Genomic DNA, 22,332 nt, shown 5'->3' with positions numbered 1-22,332 from the left:
ACAATGGCTGACTGTCATCAAGGCTTTCCTCTTCCTCTGGTGCAGACGCCTGATCCTTTATGTGCGTCAAACTTTGCATCAGCAGACACATTAGGGGGATGCTCATGCTTATTATGGCGTTGTCTGCACTAACCAGCCGTGTGCATTCCTCAAAACACTGAAGGACTTGACACATGTCTTGAATCTTCGACCACTGCACACCTGACAACTCCATGTCTGCCATCCTACTGCCTGCCCGTGTATGTGTATCCTCCCACAAAGACATAACAGCCTGCCTCTGTTCGCACTGTCTCTGAAGCATGTGCAGTGTTGAGTTCCACCTTGTAACAACGTCTATGATTAGGCGATGCTGGGGAAGGTTCAAAGAACGCTGATAGGTCTGCATACGGCTGGAGTGTACAGGCGAACGGCGGATATGTGCGCAAAGTCCACGCACTTTGAGGAGCAGGTCGGATAACCCCGGATAACTTTTCAGGAAGCACTGCACCACCAGGTTTAAGGTGTGAGCCAGGCAAGGAATGTGTTTCAGTTGGGAAAGGGAGATGGCAGCCATGAAATTCCTTCCGTTATCACTCACTACCTTGCCTGCCTCAAGATCTACAGTGCCCAGCCACGACTGCGTTTCTTGCTGCAAGAACTCGGACAGAACTTCCGCGGTGTGTCTGTTGTCGCCCAAACACTTCATAGCCAATACAGCCTGCTGACGTTTGCCAGTAGCTGCCCCATAATGGGAGACCTGGTGTGCAACAGTGGCAGCTGGGAATGGAGTGGTTGTGCGACTGCGGTCTGTGGACGAGCTCTCGCTTCTGCAGGAGGACGAGGAGGAGGAGGAGGAGGAGGGGGTGCGAACGGCTACAGCCAACTGTTTCCTAGACCGTGGGCTAGGCAGAACTGTCCCAAACTTGCTGTCCCCTGTGGACCCTGAATCCACCACATTTACCCAGTGTGCCGTGATGGACACGTAACGTCCCTGGCCATGCCTACTGGTCCATGCATCTGTTGTCAGGTGCACCTTTGTGCTCACAGATTGCCTGAGTGCATGGACGATGCGCTCTTTAACATGCTGGTGGAGGGCTGGGATGGCTTTTCTGGAAAAAAAGTGTCGACTGGGTAGCTCGTAGCGTGGTACAGCGTAGTCCATCAGGTCTTTGAAAGCTTTGCTTTCAACTAACCGGTAGGGCATCATCTCTAACGAGATTAGTCTAGCTATGTGGGCGTTCAAACCCTGTGTACGCGGATGCGAGGCTAAGTACTTCCTTTTTCTAACCATAGTCTCATGTAGGGTGAGCTGGACTGGAGAGCTGGAGATCGTGGAACTAGCGGGGGTGCCGGTGGACATGGCAGACTGAGAGACGGTGGGAGATGGTATTGTTGCCGCCGGTGCCCTAGATGCAGTGTTTCCTACTACGAAACTGGAGATTCCCTGACCCTGACTGCTTTGGCCTGGCAAAGAAACCTGCACAGATACTGCAGGTGGTGCAGAAAATGGTGACCCTACACTGCCGGAAGGGATGTTGCGTTGATGGCCAAGGGTGCTACAACCTTAAGGGACGTTTGGTAGTTAGTCCAAGCTTGCAAATGCATGGTGGTTAAATGTCTATGCATGCAACTTGTATTGAGACTTTTCAGATTCTGCCCTCTGCTTAAGGTACTTGAACATTTTTGACAGATTACTTTGTGCTGATCAATTGGATGTTGTTTAAAAAAATGCCAGACTGCACTCTTTCTAGCATCGGATACCTTTTCAGGCATTGCAGACTGAGCTTTAACCGGATGGCCACGCTGTCCTCCAACAGGTTTTGACTTTGCCACGCGTTTTGGCCAAGATACGGGCCCGGCAGATGGAACCTGTTGCAATGTTGATGCCTGCTGCGGCCCCTCCTCCTCCGCTTCAGAACTGCTGCCGCCTGCACCCTGTTCCCCCAATGGCTGCCAATCGGGGTCAAGAACTGGGTCATCTATTACCTCTTCTTGTAGCTCGTGTGCAACTTCGTCTGTGTCACCGTGTCGGTCGGTGGTATAGCGTTCGTGATGGGGCAACATAGTCTCATCAGGGTCTGATTCTTGATCAGCACCCTGCGAGGGCAATGTTGTGGTCTGAGTCAAAGGACCAGCATAGTAGTCTGGCTGTGGCTGTGCATCAGTGCACTCCATGTCAGATTCAACTTATAATGGGCATGGACTGTTAACTGCTTCACTTTCTAAGCCAGGGACGGTATGTGTAAAGAGCTCCATGGAGTAACCCGTTGTGTCGCCTGCTGCATTCTTCTCTGTTGTTGTTTTTGCTGAAGAGGACAAGGAAGCGACTTGTCCCTGACCGTGAACATCCACTAACGACGCGCTGCTTTTACTTTTACCAGTTTCACGAGAGGAGGCAAAAGAGCTAGAGGCTGAGTCAGCAAGATAAGCCAAAACTTGCTCTTGATGCTCCGGCTTTAAAAGCGGTTTTCCTACTCCCAGAAAAGGGAGGGTTCGAGGCCTTGTGTAGCCAGACGACGAACCTGGCTCCACAGCTCCAGACTTAGGTGCAATATTTTTTTTCCCACGACCAGCTGATGCTCCACCACTACCACTACCCTCATTACCAGCTGACAATGAACGCCCCCGGCCACGACCTCTTCCACCAGACTTCCTCATTGTTTTAAAAACGTTACCAAACGAACGGTATTTGTTGCTGTCACACAACTTACACGGTGAGCTATAACTTCAGTATGATTTAGCTACCCCTTTACAGGTGGGTGAGACCACAACGAAAATCAGCCACAATGTTACACACTCTGTTGTTGTTGGCAACAAATGAGATGGCACACACGCAGGACTGTCACTGAAGCGCAAATGTAAATATTTATCTCCCACTGATTTGTGTTTGTTTTTTTTAAAAGGGAGACTTCAGAAAAAAAAAAAATAAAAAAAAATTGTTTTTTACAGAAGAATTTATAAAACAAATAAAATGAAATGATTGTTTCAGGGAGAATTTAGGAAAAAAAAAAAAAAAAAAAGGCTTTGTAGGGCCCACTGAGTGAGAGAGGACGCACACAGGAGTCAGGAGTGGCACACAAGCCCAGAGGCCAATATTAATCTCCCACCGATTGATTTAGTTATTTTTTTTGGTAGATTTTGGAACCCAAATCAAGCAAAAAAATTAATAGGCTTTCTATGGCCCACAATTGGGGAGAGAGAGAGAGATGGCACACCCAGAAGTCAAGACTGGCACACAAGCAGAAGGGGCAATATGAATCTCCCACAGATTTTTTTTTTTTTTTTTTTTTTTCAGGGAGACTTGAGAGAAAAAAAAATACAAAAAAAATGATTTTTTTCAGGAATAATTTAGAAACCAAAGAAAATAAAATGATTGTTTCAGGGAGAATTTAGAAAACAAATAAAACAAAAAATAGGCTTTCTAGGGCCCACTGAGTGACAGATGACGCACACAGGAGTCAGGAGTGGCAGACAAGCCCAGAGGCCAATATTAATCTCCCACTGATTGATTTAGTGATTTTTTTTGGTAGATTTTGGAACCCAAATCAAGCAAAAAAATTAATAGGCTTTCTATGGCCCACTATTTGTGAGAGAGATGGCACGCTCAGGACTGGCACACAAGCCCAGAGGCCAATATTAATCTCCCATTTTTTTTTTTTCCAAGGAAAATTTATAAACCCAATAAAAAAAATAATAATAAATAGGCTTTCCATGGCCCACTATCTGAGAGAGAGAGATGGCACGCTTAGGACTGGCACACAAGCCCAAAGGCCAATATTAATCTCCCACTGATTGATTGATTGATTTTTTCAGGTAGAATTATGAACCCAAATCAACCAAAAAAATAAATAGGCTTTCTATGGCCCACTATTTGTGAGAGAGATGGCACGCTCAGGACTGGCACCCAAGCCCAGAGGCCAATATTAATCTCCCACTTTTTTTTTTTCCAGGGAAAATTTATAAACCCAATAAAATAATAAAAAAATAGGCTTTCTATGGCCCACTATCTGAGAGAGAGAGAGATGGCACGCTTAGGACTGGCACACAAGCCCAAAGGCCAATATTAATCTCCCACTGATTGATTTAATGATTTTTTCAGGTAGAATTTAGAACCCAAATCAAGCAAAAAAATTAATAGGCTTTCTATGGCCCACTGAGTGAGAGATGGCACACACAGGAGTAAGGAGTGGCACACAAGCCCTGAGGCCAATATTTTTCTCCCACTGATTGATTGATTGATTTTTTCAGGTAGAATTATGAACCCAAATCAACCAAAAAAATAAATAGGCTTTCTATGGCCCACTATTTGTGAGAGAGATGGCACGCTCAGGACTGGCACACAAGCCCAGAGGCCAATATTAATCTCCCATTTTTTTTTTTTTCCAGGGAAAATTTATAAACCCAATAAAAAAAATAATAATAAATAGGCTTTCTATGGCCCACTATCTGAGAGAGAGAGATGGCACGCTTAGGACTGGCACACAAGCCCAAAGGCCAATATTAATCTCCCACTGATTGATTGATTGATTTTTTCAGGTAGAATTATGAACCCAAATCAACCAAAAAAATAAATAGGCTTTCTATGGCCCACTATTTGTGAGAGAGATGGCACGCTCAGGACTGGCACACAAGCCCAGAGGCCAATATTAATCTCCCACTGATTGATTTATTGATTTTTTCAGGTAGAATTTAGAACCCAAATCAAGCAAAAAAATTAATAGGCTTTCTATGGCCCACTGAGTGAGAGATGGCACACACAGGAGTAAGGAGTGGCACACAAGCCCTGAGGCCAATATTTTTCTCCCACTGATTGATGTTGTGATTTTTTCTGGTAGATTTTGGAACCCAAATCAAGCAAAAAAATAAATAGGCTTTCTATGGCCCACTGAGTGAGAGATGACACAGACAGAGATGGCACTCTAGCAGAAATGTCAATCTTAATCTCCCACAAAAAAAAAAAAAAAGGAACTGTCCTTCAATTACTATCTCCCTGCAGTAATCTCAGCCAGGTATGGCAGGCAGCAATAAGGAGTGGACTGATGCACAAATTAAATAAAAAGTGTGGACAAACAAACAAGATAGCTGTGCAGAAAGGAAGGAACAAGAGGATTTGTGCTTTGAAAAAAGCAGTTGGTTTGCGCAGCGGCGTACACACAGCAATGCAGCTATCAGGGAGCCTTCTAGGGCAGCCTAATGAGCTACAGCGCTGAGGAAAAAAAAAAAAAAAGGAGCTTCCACTGTCCCTGCACACCGAAGGTGGTGTTGGGCAGTGGAAATCGCTACAGCACAAGCGGTTTTGTGGTTAATGGACCCTGCCTAACGCTATCCCTGCTTTTGACGAAGCGGCAGCAACCTCTCCCTAAGCTCAGATCAGCAGCAGTAACATGGCGGTCGGCGGGAACTCCCCTTTATAGCCCCTGTGACGCCGCAGACAGCAAGCCAATCACTGCAATGCCCTTCTCTAAGATGGTGGGGACCAGGACCTATGTCATCACGCTGCCCACACTCTGCGTTTACCTTCATTGGCTGAGAAATGGCGCTTTTCGCGTCATTGAAACGCGACTTTGGCGCGAAAGTCGCGTACCGCATGGCCGACCACGCACAGGGGTCGGATCGGGTTTCATGAAACTCGACTTCGCCAAAAGTCGGCGACTTTTGAAAATGTTCGACCCGTTTCGCTCAACCCTAGTAAACAGCACAGAGCCACGTAGAATATTGCCCAGCCACGTAGTATATTGGCCTGTCACGTAGTATATTGCCCAGCTACTTATGTCACAGATTAAAAAAATAAACATATACTCACCTTCCGTGGGAGCCCTTGTAGTCATGTCGCCTGTGTGCAGTGCACTCGGCAGCTTCTGGTCCCAGGGTTGGTAGCGCAGGACGCGTGATGACATCGCGGTCACATGACCGTGACATCAGGGCAGGTCCTTCTTGCATACCATCCTTGCCACCGGAACCTGCCGCTTGCATGGAGCTGTTACCGGAGCGTCGCGAGAAGCGGGAAAGGTGGCGGAAGGTGAGTATATAATGATTTTTTTATTATTTTTTATTATTTTTAACATTAGATCCTTTTACTATTGACACTGCATAGGCAGCATCAATAGTAAAAACTTGGTCACACAGGGTTAATAGTGGAGATAATGGAGTAAGTTACCCGCAGCATAACGCGGTATGTTACCGCTGGCATTAACCCTGTGTGAGCGGTGACTGCGGGGAGTATGGAGCGGGTGCTGGGCACTGACTGCACGAGAGTAGGGAGGGACTAATCGGACTGTGGCCGTCGCTGATTGGTCACGGCAGCCATGACAGGCAGCTGGCGAGACCAATCAACGACTTGGATTTCATGACAGACAGAGGCCGTGACCAATGAATATCTGTGACAGAAAGGACAGACAGAAGGACAGACAGAAAGACGGAAGTGATCCTTAGACAATTATATAGTAGACTAGCTGAAGAGCCCGGCGTTGCCTGGGCATAGTAAATATCTGTGGTTAGTTATAGCACCTCACTTCTCTTATTTTCCCATCATGCCTCTCATTTTCCCCCTCACTCCTCTCATTCCCCCTAACACTTGTCATTTCGACCTCACATCTGATCACCACTATTTTCCCTCACTCTTCTCATTTTGCACTCATACCTTTTCATTTTCATCTCACACCCCTCATTTTCACCTCACACCTCTCATTTCCCCCTCAGGTTATACATGTTTGTCATTTCCCTTATATATAGTATACACCTGTATGTCATCTCCTGTATATAGTATATACCTGTATGTCATCTCCCCTGTAAATAGTATATACCTGCTGTATGTCATCTCCTCCTGTATATTGTATATACCTATGTGTCATCTCCTCCTATATATAGCATATACCTGCATGTCATCTCCTGTATATAGTATATACCTGTATGTCATCTCCCCTGTATATAGTATATACCTCCTGTATGTCATCTCTATATACCTATGTGTCATCTCCTCTTTTATATAGTACATACCTGTATGTCATCTCCTCCTGTATATAGTATATACGTGTCATCTCCTCCTGTATATAGTATATACGTGTGTCATCTCCTCCTGTATATAGTATATACCTGTAAGTCATCTCCTCCTGTATATAATATATACCTGTGTGTCATCTGCTCCTGTATGTAGTATATACCTGTGCGTCATCTCCTCTTGTATATAGTATGTACCTGTATGTCATCTCCTGTATATAGTATATACCTGTGTGTCATCTCCTCCTGTATATAGTATATACCTGTGTGTCATCTGCTCCTGTATATAGTATATATCTGTGTGTCATCTCCTCCTGTATATAGTATATAAGTGTGTCATCTCCCCTGTATATAGTATATGCCTGTGCGTCATCTGCTCCTGTATATAGTATATACCTGTGTGTCATCTCCTCCTGTATATAGTATGTACCTGTATGTCATCTCCTGTATATAGTATATACCTGTGTGTCATCTCCTCCTGTATACAGTATGTACCTGTATGAAAACAGAAGGAATCGGGTCAATAAAAATAGGAGTATACACATACCAAATAAAGATCTAATTAAACCATGATAATAACCTAGTTCTAATCCTATTTTACCCATTAGATGGACACAATAACTGTTCAGTACAGAAAAATATGAAAATCCGATAAAAAAATGTACACAAGAACAAAGTATAAAAAATTTTATTAAAGAAAAAACACAAAAAACAGTAACATACAAAACAACAAAATACTAAACCTGGTAGGTGTCACAGAGTGGGAAACCAAAAACGGCGCAGGAACCCACCATACTCAATAAAGAGGCACTTCACAGAAAACTAAATGGACCAAAATGGTGCACATGGTAGGTCTGTAAGCATGATATCAAAAAGAATCACTAATCATAGAGAACCTCCAAGAGCAGTTACCTATATCAATCTGTAAGTAGATACCTCCAGTGGGTGCCGACGCCTGCCCCTACGCACGTTTCGGCAATCAGCCTTCTTCTGGTATGAAGTATGTACCCAGTATGTACCTGTATGTCATCTCCTCCTGTATATAGTATATACCTGTGTGTCATCTCCTCCTGTATATATTATATACCTGTGTGTCATCTCCCCTGTATATAGTATATATGTGTGTGTCATCTCCCCTGTATATAGTATATACCTGTGTGTCATCTCCTCCTGTATATAGTATATACCTGTGTGTCATCTCCCCTGTATATAGTATATACCTGTGTCATCTCCCCTGTATATAGTATATACCTGTGTGTCATCTCCCCTGTATATAGTATGTACCTGTATGTCATCTCCCCTGCATATAGTATGTACCATTGTGTCATCTCCTCCTGTATATAGTATATACATGTATGTCATCTCCTCCTGTATATAGTATATACCTGTGTCTCATATCCTCCTGTATATAGTATATACCTGTGTGTCATCTCCCCTGTATATAGTATATATCTGTGTGTCATCTCCCCTGTATATAGTATATACTTGTGTGTCATCTCCCCTGTATATAGTATGCACCTGTATGTCATCTCCCCTGTATATAGTATATACCAGTGTGTCATCTCCCCCTGTATATAGTATATACCTGTATGTCATCTCCTCCTGTATATAGCATATACCTATGTGTCATCTCCTCCTGTATATAGTATATACCTGTGTGTCATCTCCTCCTGTGTATAGTATATACCTGTGTGTCATCTCTCCTGTATATAGTATATATCTGTGTGTCATCTCCCCTGTATATAGTATATATCTGTATGTCATCTCCTCCTGTATTTGACCGCGTTCACACGTTATTTGGTCAGTATTTTTACCTCAGTATTTGTAAGCTAAATTGGCAGCCTGATAAATCCCCAGCCAACAGGAAGCCCTCCCCCTGGCAGTATATATTAGCTTACACATACATATAATAGACAGGTCATGTGACTGACAGCTGCCGTATTTCCTATATGGTACATTTGTTGCTCTTGTAGTTTGTCAGCTTATTAATCAGATTTTTATTTTTGAAGGATAATGCCAGAATTGTGTGTGTTTTAGGGCGAGTTTCATGTGTCAAGTTGTGTGTGTTGAGTTGCATGTGGCGGCATGCATGTAGCGACTTTTGTGAGATGAGTTTTGTGTGGCGACATGCGTGTAGCAACTTTTTGTGTGTCGAGTTGCATGTGACAGGTTAGTGTAGCAAGTTGTGTGCAGCAAGTTTTGCGCATGGCTAGTTTTGCGCGTGGCTTGTTTTATGTGTGGTGCGTTTTGAGTATGTGCAAGTTTTGTGTGAGGCAACTTTTGCATGTGTTGCAATTTTTGTGCATGTGGCAATTTTTCCGCGTGTGCAAGTTTTGCATGTGGCGAGGTTTCCATGAGGTGAGTTTTGCATGTGTAGCGAGTTTTGCGTGAGCCTAGTTTTGCATGTGGCGAGTTTTGTGCGTGGCGAGTTTTGAGCGGCGACTTTTGTGTTTCGACTTTTATGTGGCGAGGTTGGTGTATGTGTGGTGAAATGTGTGCTGAGGGTGGTATATGTGTTCGAGCACGTGGTAGTGTGTGGCGCATTTTGTGTGTGTGTTCATATCCCCGTGTGTGGTGAGTAACCCATGTCGGGGCCCCATCTTAGCAACTGTATCGTATATACTCTTTGGCGCTATCGCTCTCACTCTTTAAGTTCCCCTTATTCACATCTGGCAGCTGTCAATTTGCCTCCGACACTTTTCCTTTCACTTTTTCCCCATTATGTAGATAGGGGCAAAATTGTTTTGTAAATTGGAAAGCCTGGGGTTAAAATTTCGGCTCACAACTTAGCCTATGACGCTCTCGGGGTCCAGACGTGTGACTGTGCAAAATTTTATGGCTGTAGCTGCAACGGTGCAGATGCCAATCCGGGACATACACACATACACACATACACACACACACACATTCAGCTTTATATATTAGATATACAGTGTATATTTTGCCTAAAATACAAAATGTAATGTGTCATCTGTAACTTTAGGCCTTTTAGAGATCATTTCATCTTGCTTAACTGTTCACAACAACAGTAATTTGGACCATGAGTGCACAAACTTTTGTATGCCCCTGTATTCTTCTTCTATCCCTTGCGGAATCCTTGTAATTGTTTTTCCAATATAACTAAGAAGGGAATGACATCGCTGATCCCACAGTTATCCCTACTAGAAATATTGTAGTCTCTCTGAAGGGTAAGTGACATGCACTCCTCATCACCTGCCAAGGGTTCTACAAATTAACACAAGCTCCATTGCAGCCACAACGTTTCTGGTGTTGTTGTGATCTAAATAATTGCCCAGTTGTAATTGCCAGGGACCCATCCAGTGTAATATTTGATATCATCTTTTTCTCAATTGCTGTTGGGGACTTGGAGATATCCATTGAGCAGAATTGAAAGAAGATGCATAAGCATCGCCTGATATCGATGTGTAAGAAGAAGAACTGGACCACGGGTACCTTTCTTATGCTGGGTCCGGAACTGTCGGGCCATCTCCTCTGTTGTCCGGGGGAAAGCTTAGGGAACCGAACTGACCTTTGCACTTGACTGTAGGGGGCGTAGCTAAGGGGAAAAAGGGAGAACACGTGCGGAAGTTTTGAGACTTGGCGGGAATGTACAGCAGCAAGGAAAAGAGAGTGCTCCGTCCCTTGAGCACCGCAGCAGTATAGGCCCATGCTGCAGCGTTGCCACTGGTACTCACAGAGACTGTGATCAGAGATGCGCTAAGTGCCTGTTGGTTCCTAAAACACAATGTGCCAAACGCCCCAGGGCTGTGAGTACCGTGCGCACACCGCTTAAGAGAGACTGAGGTTGCTATCGTGAACTGTACCCTGTCCCCTGGTCCATGTTTTCAGAGCTACATTAGGCTCTGACAACTCTGCTAACAGTGCTGTTCTTCCTTTTCTGGACCCCGGACCAAAGGACCCACGAAAGATACCGGAGACTAACCATCGACGCCAGGACCCCGCTCATCAATGTCACCAGAACTACACCGGACATACTACACGCTAACCATTGTTAGCGCCATTCTTCATCCTGTGGACATTGCATACTGGATGTTGTCAGGACTGGATAAGTTATATTGTGTACCCTGCTGTTATTGTCGTACCTTGCCTTTCCCCAAACTGCTTATTAGTGTTGAGCATTCCGATACCGCAAGTATCGGGTATCGGCCGATATTTGCGGTATCGGAATTCCGATACTGAATTCCGATACTTCCCGCGTATCGGATACCGGAATCGGAAGTTCCCAGAATTCAAATTGAACGCAGCAGCCAATGAGGAATGAATGAAAGTGTGGGCACATCCTGTTTAGCATGGTGGGCATGTAAGTACTGGCAAGGCTTGGATTGGCTGCTGAAATGATGTCACTCTGCACTATAAAAAAGCGCTGCCGCCATTTTGCGCTCACTCTGCTGTGATTTCAGTTAGGGACAGGACGCTGTGTTCTAACTGAGGGCCAGTTGAGCTAGCTAATTGCTTTATTTTCCTTTCCAAAGGCTAATTTAGCAAAACGCTGTGTGTTCTTCACTGTTCACCTTGCTCTTGCCTTGCAGCGCTGTTTTAACAGCGTTCTGCAAGGTCTCTGTGTGTGTGTGTGTGTGTGTGTGCAGCTCACTCTGTAGTCTGTGTGCAGCCATATACCCGGTTGTATTCAGCTCAGGGGGGGTTCACACTGCCTCACACAGTTGTTCTTTTTTGCTCTTAGTGCAGCCTGCTGCACATTTTTTCTCAAATTTCCTATTAGTGTTTTTCCACCAGTCTCCAGCTCTATTGTGGAAAAACACTACATAGGATAACCTAGAGGGGGGTTTTTGGGCCTTGCAGCGCCGTTTACGGCTGTCTGCACGGTCTCCGTGTGAGCCCAGCTCGCCCTGTAGTCTGTGTGCAGCCATAGCCGGTTGGATTCAGCTCAGGGTTCGTTACTGGCTCATACCTTGAGAAAAATTTTCCTTTTTTTCAAATAGTGCAGCCTGTTTAAAATTTGAAAAAAAAAATTCCTATTAGTGTCTTTCCACTCGTATCCAGCTAAATAGTGGAAAAACACTATATAGGATAACCTAGAGGAGGGTTTTTTGGCCTTGCAGCGCCGTTTACGGCTGTCTGCACGGTCTCCGTGTGAGCCCAGCTCGCCCTGTAGTCTGTGTGCAGCCATAGCCGGTTGGATTCAGCTCAGGGTTCGTTACTGGCTCATACCTTGAGAAAAATTTTCCTTTTTTTCAAATAGTGCAGCCTGTTTAAAATTTGAAAAAAAAAAAAATTCCTATTAGTGTCTTTCCACCAGTCTCCAGCTCAATTGTGGAAAAACACTACATAGGATAACCTAGAGGTTTTTTTGGGGGCCTTGCAGCGCCGTTTACGGCTGTCTGCACGGTCTCTGTGTGAGCGCAGCTCGCCCTGTAGTCTGTGTGCAGCCATAGCCGGTTGGATTCAGCTCAGGGTGCGTTACTGCCTCATACCTTGAAAAACAATTTCCTTTTTTTCAAATAGTGCAGCCAGTTTAAAATTTGAAAAAAAAAATTCCTATTAGTGTCTTTCCACTTGTATCCAGCGAAATAGTGGAAAAACACTATATAGGATAACCTAGAGGAGGGTTTCTTGGCCTTGCAGCGCCGTTTACGGCTGTCTGCACGGTCTCCGTGTGATTTAAACTAGCTCTGTAGCCCGATCTGCACCAAAAAAAAGGTTAAGTTCACCAAACACAACTTACACTTGTGTAGGCCACATTTGAAAAATAATAAAGTTTAGTCCACAATTTACAACATTAGTGTTTCTTACACCTGTTAGGAGGAGCATTACAGGAATAAGCACACTAAGGCCTTAGTACTTTTCTGCTTATCTTTATCTGTCAACCAAGATGAAGAGGGCAGGGAGTAAGGCACGTGGGCGTGGGCGCGGAGCAGGGAGAGGAGCAGGGAGAGGACGTGGTGATTCTGTGCCTGCTGCGGGCGCCGGTGACTCGTCGTCACTCAGTTTCAGCAGGGAACAGTCCTTCATGCGCAGCTTTGTCGGAGAGCGCCGTGCACCGCTGCTGCGTGAAGACCAAATTGAAGCCGTTGTCGGGTGGATGGCAGCTAACGCCTCGGCATCGACTTCAGTTAGTGCCACATCCTCTCAGGCACAGAGCACTGGAGAGCAGCCATCTGTCTCTTCACCACCTGCCAAATTGGCCAGGCAGTCAGAGAGCCCAGGACAGGAGCCGTCTCTACTTCTGTTCTCTGAATCTCTTGGCTTGGAAACAGGGGGCCAGCCAAGCAGCATTGGAGAAATGGAAGAAGAGGCAGTGTGCAGTGATGCCCAACACCTTTTTCTCTCTGACTCTGAAGAGGCAGGTGGGCCAGTGCCTCCGGTGACCACAGCGCAGTACGCATCTGATGATGAAACTCAGGTGCCGCTTTCTCGTGCGTACTGTGCTGCTGAGACTACCCAGGAGGAGCAGTTGGTGGCAGAGGGTAGTGGAGATGATGAGGTCCTTGACCCATCGTGGCGTGAGGAACAGGAAGGTGGTGGGAGCAGCTCAGAGGAAGAGCTTCCTCTTACGGGCCAAAGAGGGAGAGGGAGGGGGAAGACTGCGGAGCCTGTAGCCTCCACTTTGGCACCCGTTAGGAGCCTGTCTCTTTCCAAAGCCAAAAAGGGCGCTCCCAAGACTTGCAGTGCCTGGTCCTTTTTTGACACAGTTGCAGATGACATTTGTTTTGTCAAATGCAAGCTGTGTCATCATAAAGTAAAAAGAGGGAAAAATGTCAGCAACCTCAATACCACAAATATGTGGAAACATGTGCGGACCAGGCACGCGGTGGAGTTACAGAAACACACTGAAGATGTAGGCCAACCAACAGCGGCAGCTACCACCTCTTCAGCTCGTGTTGCCTCTTCCTCCAGCTCACGCACAGCTGGTTTGGCTTCCTCCCAGAGACCTTGTGTAATTCCACCCACAGCACCACCTTCCCAGTCATCCTCACACTCCCAGTCTACTCTACAGCCATCGGTAGTACAGGCATGGGAGAAAAGGCGGGCATTCTCGGCCAACCACCCCCGAGCACAGGCTCTGAATGCAGGCATTGCCAAACTGTTGTCCCTGGAAATGCTCTCGTTCAGGCTGGTGGAGACTGACAGCTTCCGTGACTTGATGGCATTGGCAGTCCCACAGTACAAGGTGCCCAGCCGCTTTTACTTCAGCAGGCAGGCTGTCCCTGCCCTGCACAGGCATGTTGAGGCAAACATAAAACATGCGCTACTGAACGCCGTCAGTAGCAAGGTCCACCTCACCACCGATGCGTGGACCAGTCAGCATGGACAGGGGCGATATGTTTCCCTCACTGCCCATTGGGTTAATGTTGTTGAGCCAGGTACAGATCGTGCGAGTGGCGCAGGACGTGTCCTGCCCACTCCAAGGATTGCAGGAATCCAGTCTGTACGCATCGACTCCTCCTCTTACACCAGTTCCTCTGATTCCTCTCTGCAGGATCCGTCACAGTCCACCCCCACATGGACCCGTGAACGTTTACCTATGACCGACATGAGCACAGCCGTGGCCAAACGTCAGCAGGCCGTCTTGAAACTAGTTTCATTGGGGCATCGAAGCCACACAGCGCAGGAGCTCTGGAATGCCATAAAGCAGGAGAGCGATGTGTGGTTACTGCCAGCGAATCTCCAGCCAGGCATGGTAGTGTGTGACAATGGCCGAAATCTGGTGGCAGCTTTGGCCCTTGGCAACCTCACTCACATCCCATGTCTGGCACATGTGCTCAATTTGGTTGTGCAGAGTTTTCTGAGGGACTATCCGGATCTTGATGCCCTGCTGCACAAGGTCCGCCTAGAGTGTGCTCACTTGCGGCGTTCCAGCTTGGCCAGATCCCGCATTGCTGCTCTGCAGCGCCGATTCCGCCTTCCGGAACACCGCATCATATGTGACCTACCTACCCGGTGGAATTCCACGTTACATATGTTGGAGCGGTTGTGTGAGCAGCAGCAAGCAGTTATGGAGTACCAGCTGCATCAGGCGCAAAGAAGTCGCAGTCAGCGCCGATCAGACTTCACAACCACAGAGTGGGCCACTATGAAGGACGTCTGCCAGGTTTTGCGTCCTTTTGATTATTCCACGCGGATGGCAAGTGCAGATGATGCACTAGTCAGCATGACTGTCCCCCTTATCTGCCTGCTTCAGCAAACTTTGCAAGGGTTAAGGGATGATGTGGTGGAAGAGGTGGAGGATGAGGAGTCACCTTTTCCATCAGCTTCTGGAGAGTCAGCGCCACGTGGTTCCTCACAAAGGGGTACGCAGGGGCCAATTTGTGAGGAGGATGAGGAGGAGTCAATGGAGGAGGAAGAGCTCCGTCCAGAGGAGGGAGCGACACAATTGTCCAGTGGTCAGTGTGTACAGCGAGGGTGGGGTGATGACGAGCGGGCAGAGATCATGTCTCAAGCAGGGGACAGCGTTTCTGGGCCGGTTGGCACTCTGCAGCACATGGTGGATTTCATGCTGCAGTGCCTGAGAAACGACCGCCGCATCGACCACATTCTCAACATGCCTGATTATTGGGTGTTCACCCTCCTCGATCCTCGCTACCGGGACAACGTCCAAAACCTCATCCCTGCGTTGACCCGGGAGCGTAAATTGCGGGAGTACCACGACACACTGGTGAATTCCATCATCTTCTCCTGTCCAACTGAGAGGAGTGCTGCTAGTGCTTTACAAAGCAGCTCAGTGCGTCGAGGCAGTGGGGGAGGCTCTGCCCAAAGAGGGAGCAGAAGCAGTGCCTCTGCCCAAGGCAAGCCCAGTATGGCACAACTCTGGCACACTTTTGTGTGCCCGCCCCAAATGTCTACACCATCACCGGCGGCTCCAGTCAGCAGGAGGCAACGGTTCCGTCAGATGGTGACAGACTACATGGCTTGCCCTCTTACTGTACTCCCAGACGGCTCTTCCCCGTTCAAGTTTTGGGTCTCTAAGCTGGATACATGGCCAGAGCTAAGCCAGTATGCATTGGAGGTGCTGGCTTGCCCTGCGGCTAGTGTCTTATCGGAACGTGTCTTTAGTGCCGCAGGTGGTGTACTAACAGACCGTCGCATGCGACTATCCTCCGATAACGTTGACCGGCTTACTTTCCTGAAAATGAACCAGGCCTGGATCTCGCAGGAATTTGCCACTCCTCTGCCTGATTAAGTAATTGGGTGTCATCCAGGTCTCCTGCTGTGTTCATCTTTCTACCACCTGAACTGCTATTCCTGGGCTCCAACACCGCCAGTTGCGGCTCAGAAGTGCAGGCTGCACAGTAAAAACATACGACCCAGTGTTATTGGGTTTCAGTAACGTCAGCTGATCCCCAGCTGTGTAGCCGGCAATGTGTCCTGCGACCGCCACGCTGGCACAACAACCTAAATGTAAGGGAACCTGTCCCCCCCCCCCCCCCCGTCGTTTGTTACTGAAAGAGCCATCTTGTGCAGCAGTAATGCTGCACAAGGAAAAGGTAGCTCTTTTTTTTTAGCTCTTTGCACACGCAGAACTTAACACTTATAAAATGTGTTCACTGATACCGTTATACCGTCCCGGAGCTGGGACTTTCCTTCGTAATGTGACGCAGCACAGCCGTCATTCCTACCCCCTTGGTGCCATGCGCTGCCTCCTCAGCGTTGTTTTAAGCTGTCACGGAGCCTGCACTGTTCTGTTATCCCTTGGGCATGCCCTATTTGCGCTGCCTGTCTTCTGACATAATTTGGTGTCAGGCTGGCTGCGCCTGTGCGGCCGCGGTGCCCGAGATCCCGCCTCGCAGTGTCTTCTGATTGAGTCACACTGCGGGCCTGGGATCCATGGGCATGCGCAGTGCATATCTTCCCCTCGGGCTCTCGCTCATTTCCCTCCGCCTTCTTTAGACTGTGCGCCGTCAGCTGATCCCTAGCATGCCACGGCCGTGACACCGCACAGTCTGAAGAAGAGGGAAGGAGGGGAGTGAGAGTCGAGGTTATGCACTGTGCATGCCCATGGTTCCAAGGCCCGCAGTGGGATTACGTTAGATGAGACTGCGAGGTGGGATCTGGAGCAGCGTGGACGCACAGGCACTGACAGCCTGACACCAAATTATGTCAGAAGACAGGCAGCGCTAATTGGGCATGGCCAAGGGCTAACAGAACAGCGCAGGCTCCGTGGCAGCTTAAAACAACGCTGAGGAGGCAGCGCACGGCATCAAGGGGATAGGAATGACAGCTGTGCTGTGTCCCATTACGAAGGAAATTCGCACCTCCGGAACGGTTTAACGGTATAAAGGGACACATTTTTAGTGTTTACTTCGGTGTTTGCAAGGAGCATAATTAAAAGAGCAACCTTTTCCTTTTGCATCCTTAGTGCTGCACAACATGGCTCTTTCAGCTACAAACGTCTTGGGGGGGGGGGTTAAAGGTTTCCTTTCAACTTGCTCCAATCAGGCTTCGGCCTACACTCTGTTCCTCTGCTCCTCCTGCTGTCCCTGGGCTCTAACACCGCCAGTTGGTGCCTGGAAGTGCTGTGTGCACAGTCAACAGTCGCTCCTCTGTTATTGGGGTTCAGTAACGTCAGCTGATCCCCAGCTGTGTGTGCGGCAATACCTCCAATCTGCTCCTCCTGCTGTCCCTGGGCTCTAACACCGCCAGTTGGTGCCTGGAAGTGCTGTGTGCACAGTCAACAGTCGCTCCTCTGTTATTGGGGTTCAGTAACGTCAGCTGATCCCCAGCTGTGTATCCGGCAACGTGTCATGCGACCGCCACGCTGGCACAACTAAAATGTAAGGGGACCTGTCCCCCCCCCCCCTAGGCGTTTGTTACTGAAAGAGCCACCATGTGCAGCACTAATACTGCACAAGGGAAAGGTCGCTCTTGAAATTATGCTCCTTGCAAACGCTGAACTACACACTCATGTAATGTGTCCCCTCACACCGTCCAACCGTCCCGGAGGTGGGACTTTCCTTTGTAATGTGACGCAGCACAGCCGTCATTGCTACCCCCTTGGCACCGTGCGCTGCCTCCTTAGCGTTGTTTGATTCCGTCATGGACCCTGCGCTGTTATGTTATCCCTTGGCCATGCACAGTTTGCGCTGCCCGTCCTCTGACATCATTTGTTGTCGTCCTGGCTGCGCCTGTGCGTCCACGCTGCCCGAAATCACACCTCGCAGTGTCGTCTAATGTGATCCCACAGTGGGCCTGGTATCCATGGCCATGCGCAGTGCATATACTAGCCTCTCACTCCCCTTCTTCACGCTTCTTCAGACTAGGCGGCGTCAGCTGATCCCTAATAGCATGCCACGGCCGTGACGCCGCACAGTCTGAAGAAGCAGGAAGGAGGTGAGTGAGAGGCGATGATATGCACTGCGCATGCCCATGGATCCCTGGCCCGCAGTGGGACTACATTAGATGACACTGCAAGGTTGGATCTCGGGCAGCTTGGACGCACAGGCACTGCCAGCCTGACACCTACATGATGTCAGAAGACGGGCACCGCTAACTGTGCATGGCCAAGGGATAACATTACAGTGCGGGCTCCGTGACAGAACCAAACAACGTTGAGGAGGTGGTGCCCGGCACCAAGGGGGTTGGAATGACGGCTGTGCTGTGTCACATTACAAAGGAAAGTCCCACTTCCGGGATGGTTTGACGGTGTGAGGGGACACATTATATGAGTGTGTACTTCAGCGTTTGCAAGGAGCATAATTTTCGGAGCCACCATTTTCCATGTGCAGTATTACTGCTGTACAAGATGGCTCTTTCAGCAACAAATGCCTGGGGGGGGGGGGTTAAAGGTTCCCTTTCAACTTGCTCCACTGCAGGCTTCGGCCTACACTCTGCTCCTCTTTGATTCCCTGGGTTTCAACACTGTCAGTTGCCACCTGGAAGTGTTGTCTACACAGAAAAAAACACTAGGTGATGTGTCAGTGGGGTTCAGCACCGCCAGCTGTTCCCCTGCTGTGTAGTCGGCAACGTGTCCAGCACAAGCCACGCTGGCACAACAGAACAAAAGCTGCCACCAGTGCAGGCTTCGGCCTACACTCTGCTCCTCTCCTCCTCCTGCTGACCCTGGGCTCAAACACCGCTAGTTTTTGCCCGGAAGTGCTAGCTGCACAGAGAAAAACACCAGCCAATGTGTTAGTGGGGTTCAGCAACGCCAGCTGTTCCCCTGCTGTGTAGCCGGCAACGTGACCTGCAAACGCCATGCAGGCACAGGAACTGAAATTAAAAGGGAACCTGGCCCCACCCCCCCAGGTGTTTCTATGTATAACAGCCACCTAGTACAGCAGTACTGCTGCATTTGTACAAGGTGGCTGACTTTTTCTCCTTGCCCACGTGGAACTCAACACGTACAAAATGTGTCTCATTGAGACCATTCCACTGTCCCTGAGGTGTGACTTTCCTTTGTAATGATACGCAGCACCCCCCTTGGTAGCGTTTCCCGTCTTTTGTCATCATGGTTAGCTGGCTGCGCCTGTGCATCCGCCCTGCTAGAAACAACGCCCCTCGTTGTCATATTTATTTTGTCAGCGAGGGTGTGGTTTATGGGCACGAGCAGTGCATATGTTCGCCTGTCTTAACTCATCTCCTTCCGCCTTCTTCAGACTGTGCGGCCTCCTGGCCGTGGTAGGCGATAAGGGATCAGCTGAGGCCGCCCAGTCTGGAGCAGGTGTAAGGACATGTGTAAGCGGCAAACCTATTTACTGCACAAGGCCACGAATCCCAGCCACGCAGTGTGATTTTTTGAAAACACACTGTGGGTCTGGGATTCATGTCCATCGCTAACCGCAACGGCCGACATGAAATGAGGTCAGAAGACAGGAAGCGCTCACAGCGCATGGCCAAGGGATCACAATAGCGCAGACTCCTGTACAGCAAATAACAACGCTCAGGAATCTGCGCCCAGTACCTAGGTGCAAATTTTGACACCTGTGCTGCGTCTCGTTAAAAAGACAAGTCACGCCTCCACAACTGTTTGACAGTATAATGGGCTAAATAGTGTACGTGTTTTAGTCAGCGTGTGCAAGGAGCAAAACAAATAGAGCAACCTTTTACTTGTGCAGCATTAATGCTGCACAAGGTGTGGCTCTTGTACCTTGCAACACCTGAGGGGGGGGTTAAAGGTAACCTTTGAAATTGGTTCAACTAGGCTTCGGCCTACACTCTGCTCCTCTACTCCTCCTGCTGACCCTGGGCTCAAACACCGCTAGTTTTTGCCCGGAAATGCTAGCTGCACAGAGAAAAACACCAGCCAATGTGTTAGTGGGGTTCAGCACCGCCTGCTGTTCCCCCGCTGTGTAGCCGGCATCGTGTCCAGCACAAGCCACGCTGGCACAACCGACCAAAAGCTGCCACCAGTGCAGGCTTCGGCCTACACTTTGCTCCTCTCCTCCTCCTCCTGCTGACCCTGGGCTCTAACACCGCTAGTTTTTGCCCGGACATGCAATCTGCACAGAGAAAAACACCAGTCAATGTGTCAGTGGGGTTCAGCAACGCCAGCTGTTCCCCTGCTGTGTAGCTTGCAACGTGACCTGCAAACGCCACGCAGGCACATGAACTGAAATTGAAGGGAGCCTGCCCCCCACCCCCCCAGGTGTTTCTATGTATAACAGCCACCTTGTACAGCAGTACTGCTGCATTTGTACAAGGTGGCTGACTTTTTCTCCTTGCACACGTGGAACTCAACAAGTACAAAATGTGTCTCATTACAGACCATTACAATGTCCCTGAGGTGTGACTTTCCTTTTTAATGACACGCAGCACCCCCATTGTTAGCGCTGCCCGTCTCCTGACATCATTGGTTGGCTGGCTGTGCCTGTGCGTCCCCCCTGCCCGACACAACGCCCCCCGTTGTCTCATATATTTTGACTGCGAGGGTGTGATTGATGGGCACGAGCAGTGCATATGTTCCCCTGTTTTCACTCCCCTCCTTCCGCCTTCTTCTGACTGTGCGGCCTCATGGCCGCGGCATGCGATAAGGGATCAGCTGAGGCCGCCCAGTCTGAAGCAGGTGTAAGGACATGTGTGAGCGGCGAACATATTTACTGCACAAGGCCACGAATCCCAGCACCGCAGTGTGACTTTAGGAAAAGCCACTGTGGGTCTGGGATTTATGGCCATCGTTAACCGCACCGGCCAACATGAAATGAGGTCATGAGACGGCCTGCACTAACAGGGTATTGCCAAGGGATAACACAAGAGCGCAGTTTCCTGTACTGCAAATAACAACGGTAAGGAATCTGCGCACAGCACCTAGGTGTAAATTTGTACACCTGTGCTGCGTCTCCTTAAAAAGACTAGTAGTCACGCCTCCACTACTGTTTGACAGTATAATGGGCTAAATAGTGTACGTGTTTAATTCAGCGTGTGCAAGGAGCAAAATTAAATAGAGCAACCTTTGACTTGTGCATCATTAATGCTGTTCAAGGTGTGGCTCTTGTACCTTGCAACACCTGAGGGGGGGGTTAAAGGTAACCTTTGAAATTGGTTCAACTAGGCTTCGGCCTACACTCTGCTCCTCTACTCCTCCTGCTGACCCTGGGCTCAAACACCGCTAGTTTTTGCCCGGAAATGCTAGCTGCACAGAGAAAAACACCAGCCAATGTGTTAGTGGGGTTCAGCACCGCCAGCTGTTCCCCTGCTGTGTAGTCGGCAACGTGTCCAGCACAAGCCACGCTGGCACAACAGAACAAAAGCTGCCACCAGTGCAGGCTTCGGCCTACACTTTGCTCCTCTCCTCCTCCTGCTGACCCTGGGCTCAAACAACGCCAGTTTCTGCCCGGACATGCTAGCTGCACAGAGAAAAACACCAGCCAATGTGTTAGTGGGGTTCAGCACCGCCTGCTGTTCCCCCGCTGTGTAGCCGGCATCGTGTCCAGCACAAGCCACGCTGGCACAACCGACCAAAAGCTGCCACCAGTGCAGGCTTCGGCCTACACTTTGCTCCTCTCCTCCTCCTCCTGCTGACCCTGGGCTCTAACACCGCTAGTTTTTGCCCGGACATGCAATCTGCACAGAGAAAAACACCAGTCAATGTGTCAGTGGGGTTCAGCAACGCCAGCTGTTCCCCTGCTGTGTAGCTTGCAACGTGACCTGCAAACGCCACGCAGGCACATGAACTGAAATTGAAGGGAGCCTGCCCTCCACCCCCCCAGGTGTTTCTATGTATAACAGCCACCTTGTACAGCAGTACTGCTGCATTTGTACAAGGTGGCTGACTTTTTCTCCTTGCACACGTGGAACTCAACAAGTACAAAATGTGTCTCATTACAGACCATTACAATGTCCCTGAGGTGTGACTTTCCTTTTTAATGACACGCAGCACCCCCATTGTTAGCGCTGCCCGTCTCCTGACATCATTGGTTGGCTGGCTGTGCCTGTGCGTCCCCC

This window comes from Ranitomeya imitator, chromosome 5 (assembly GCF_032444005.1).
Source record: "Ranitomeya imitator isolate aRanImi1 chromosome 5, aRanImi1.pri, whole genome shotgun sequence".
NCBI classification, from domain to species: domain Eukaryota; kingdom Metazoa; phylum Chordata; class Amphibia; order Anura; family Dendrobatidae; genus Ranitomeya; species Ranitomeya imitator.
The sequence above is the reverse complement of the archived record's forward strand: the minus strand, read 5'-3'. Positions refer to the sequence as shown.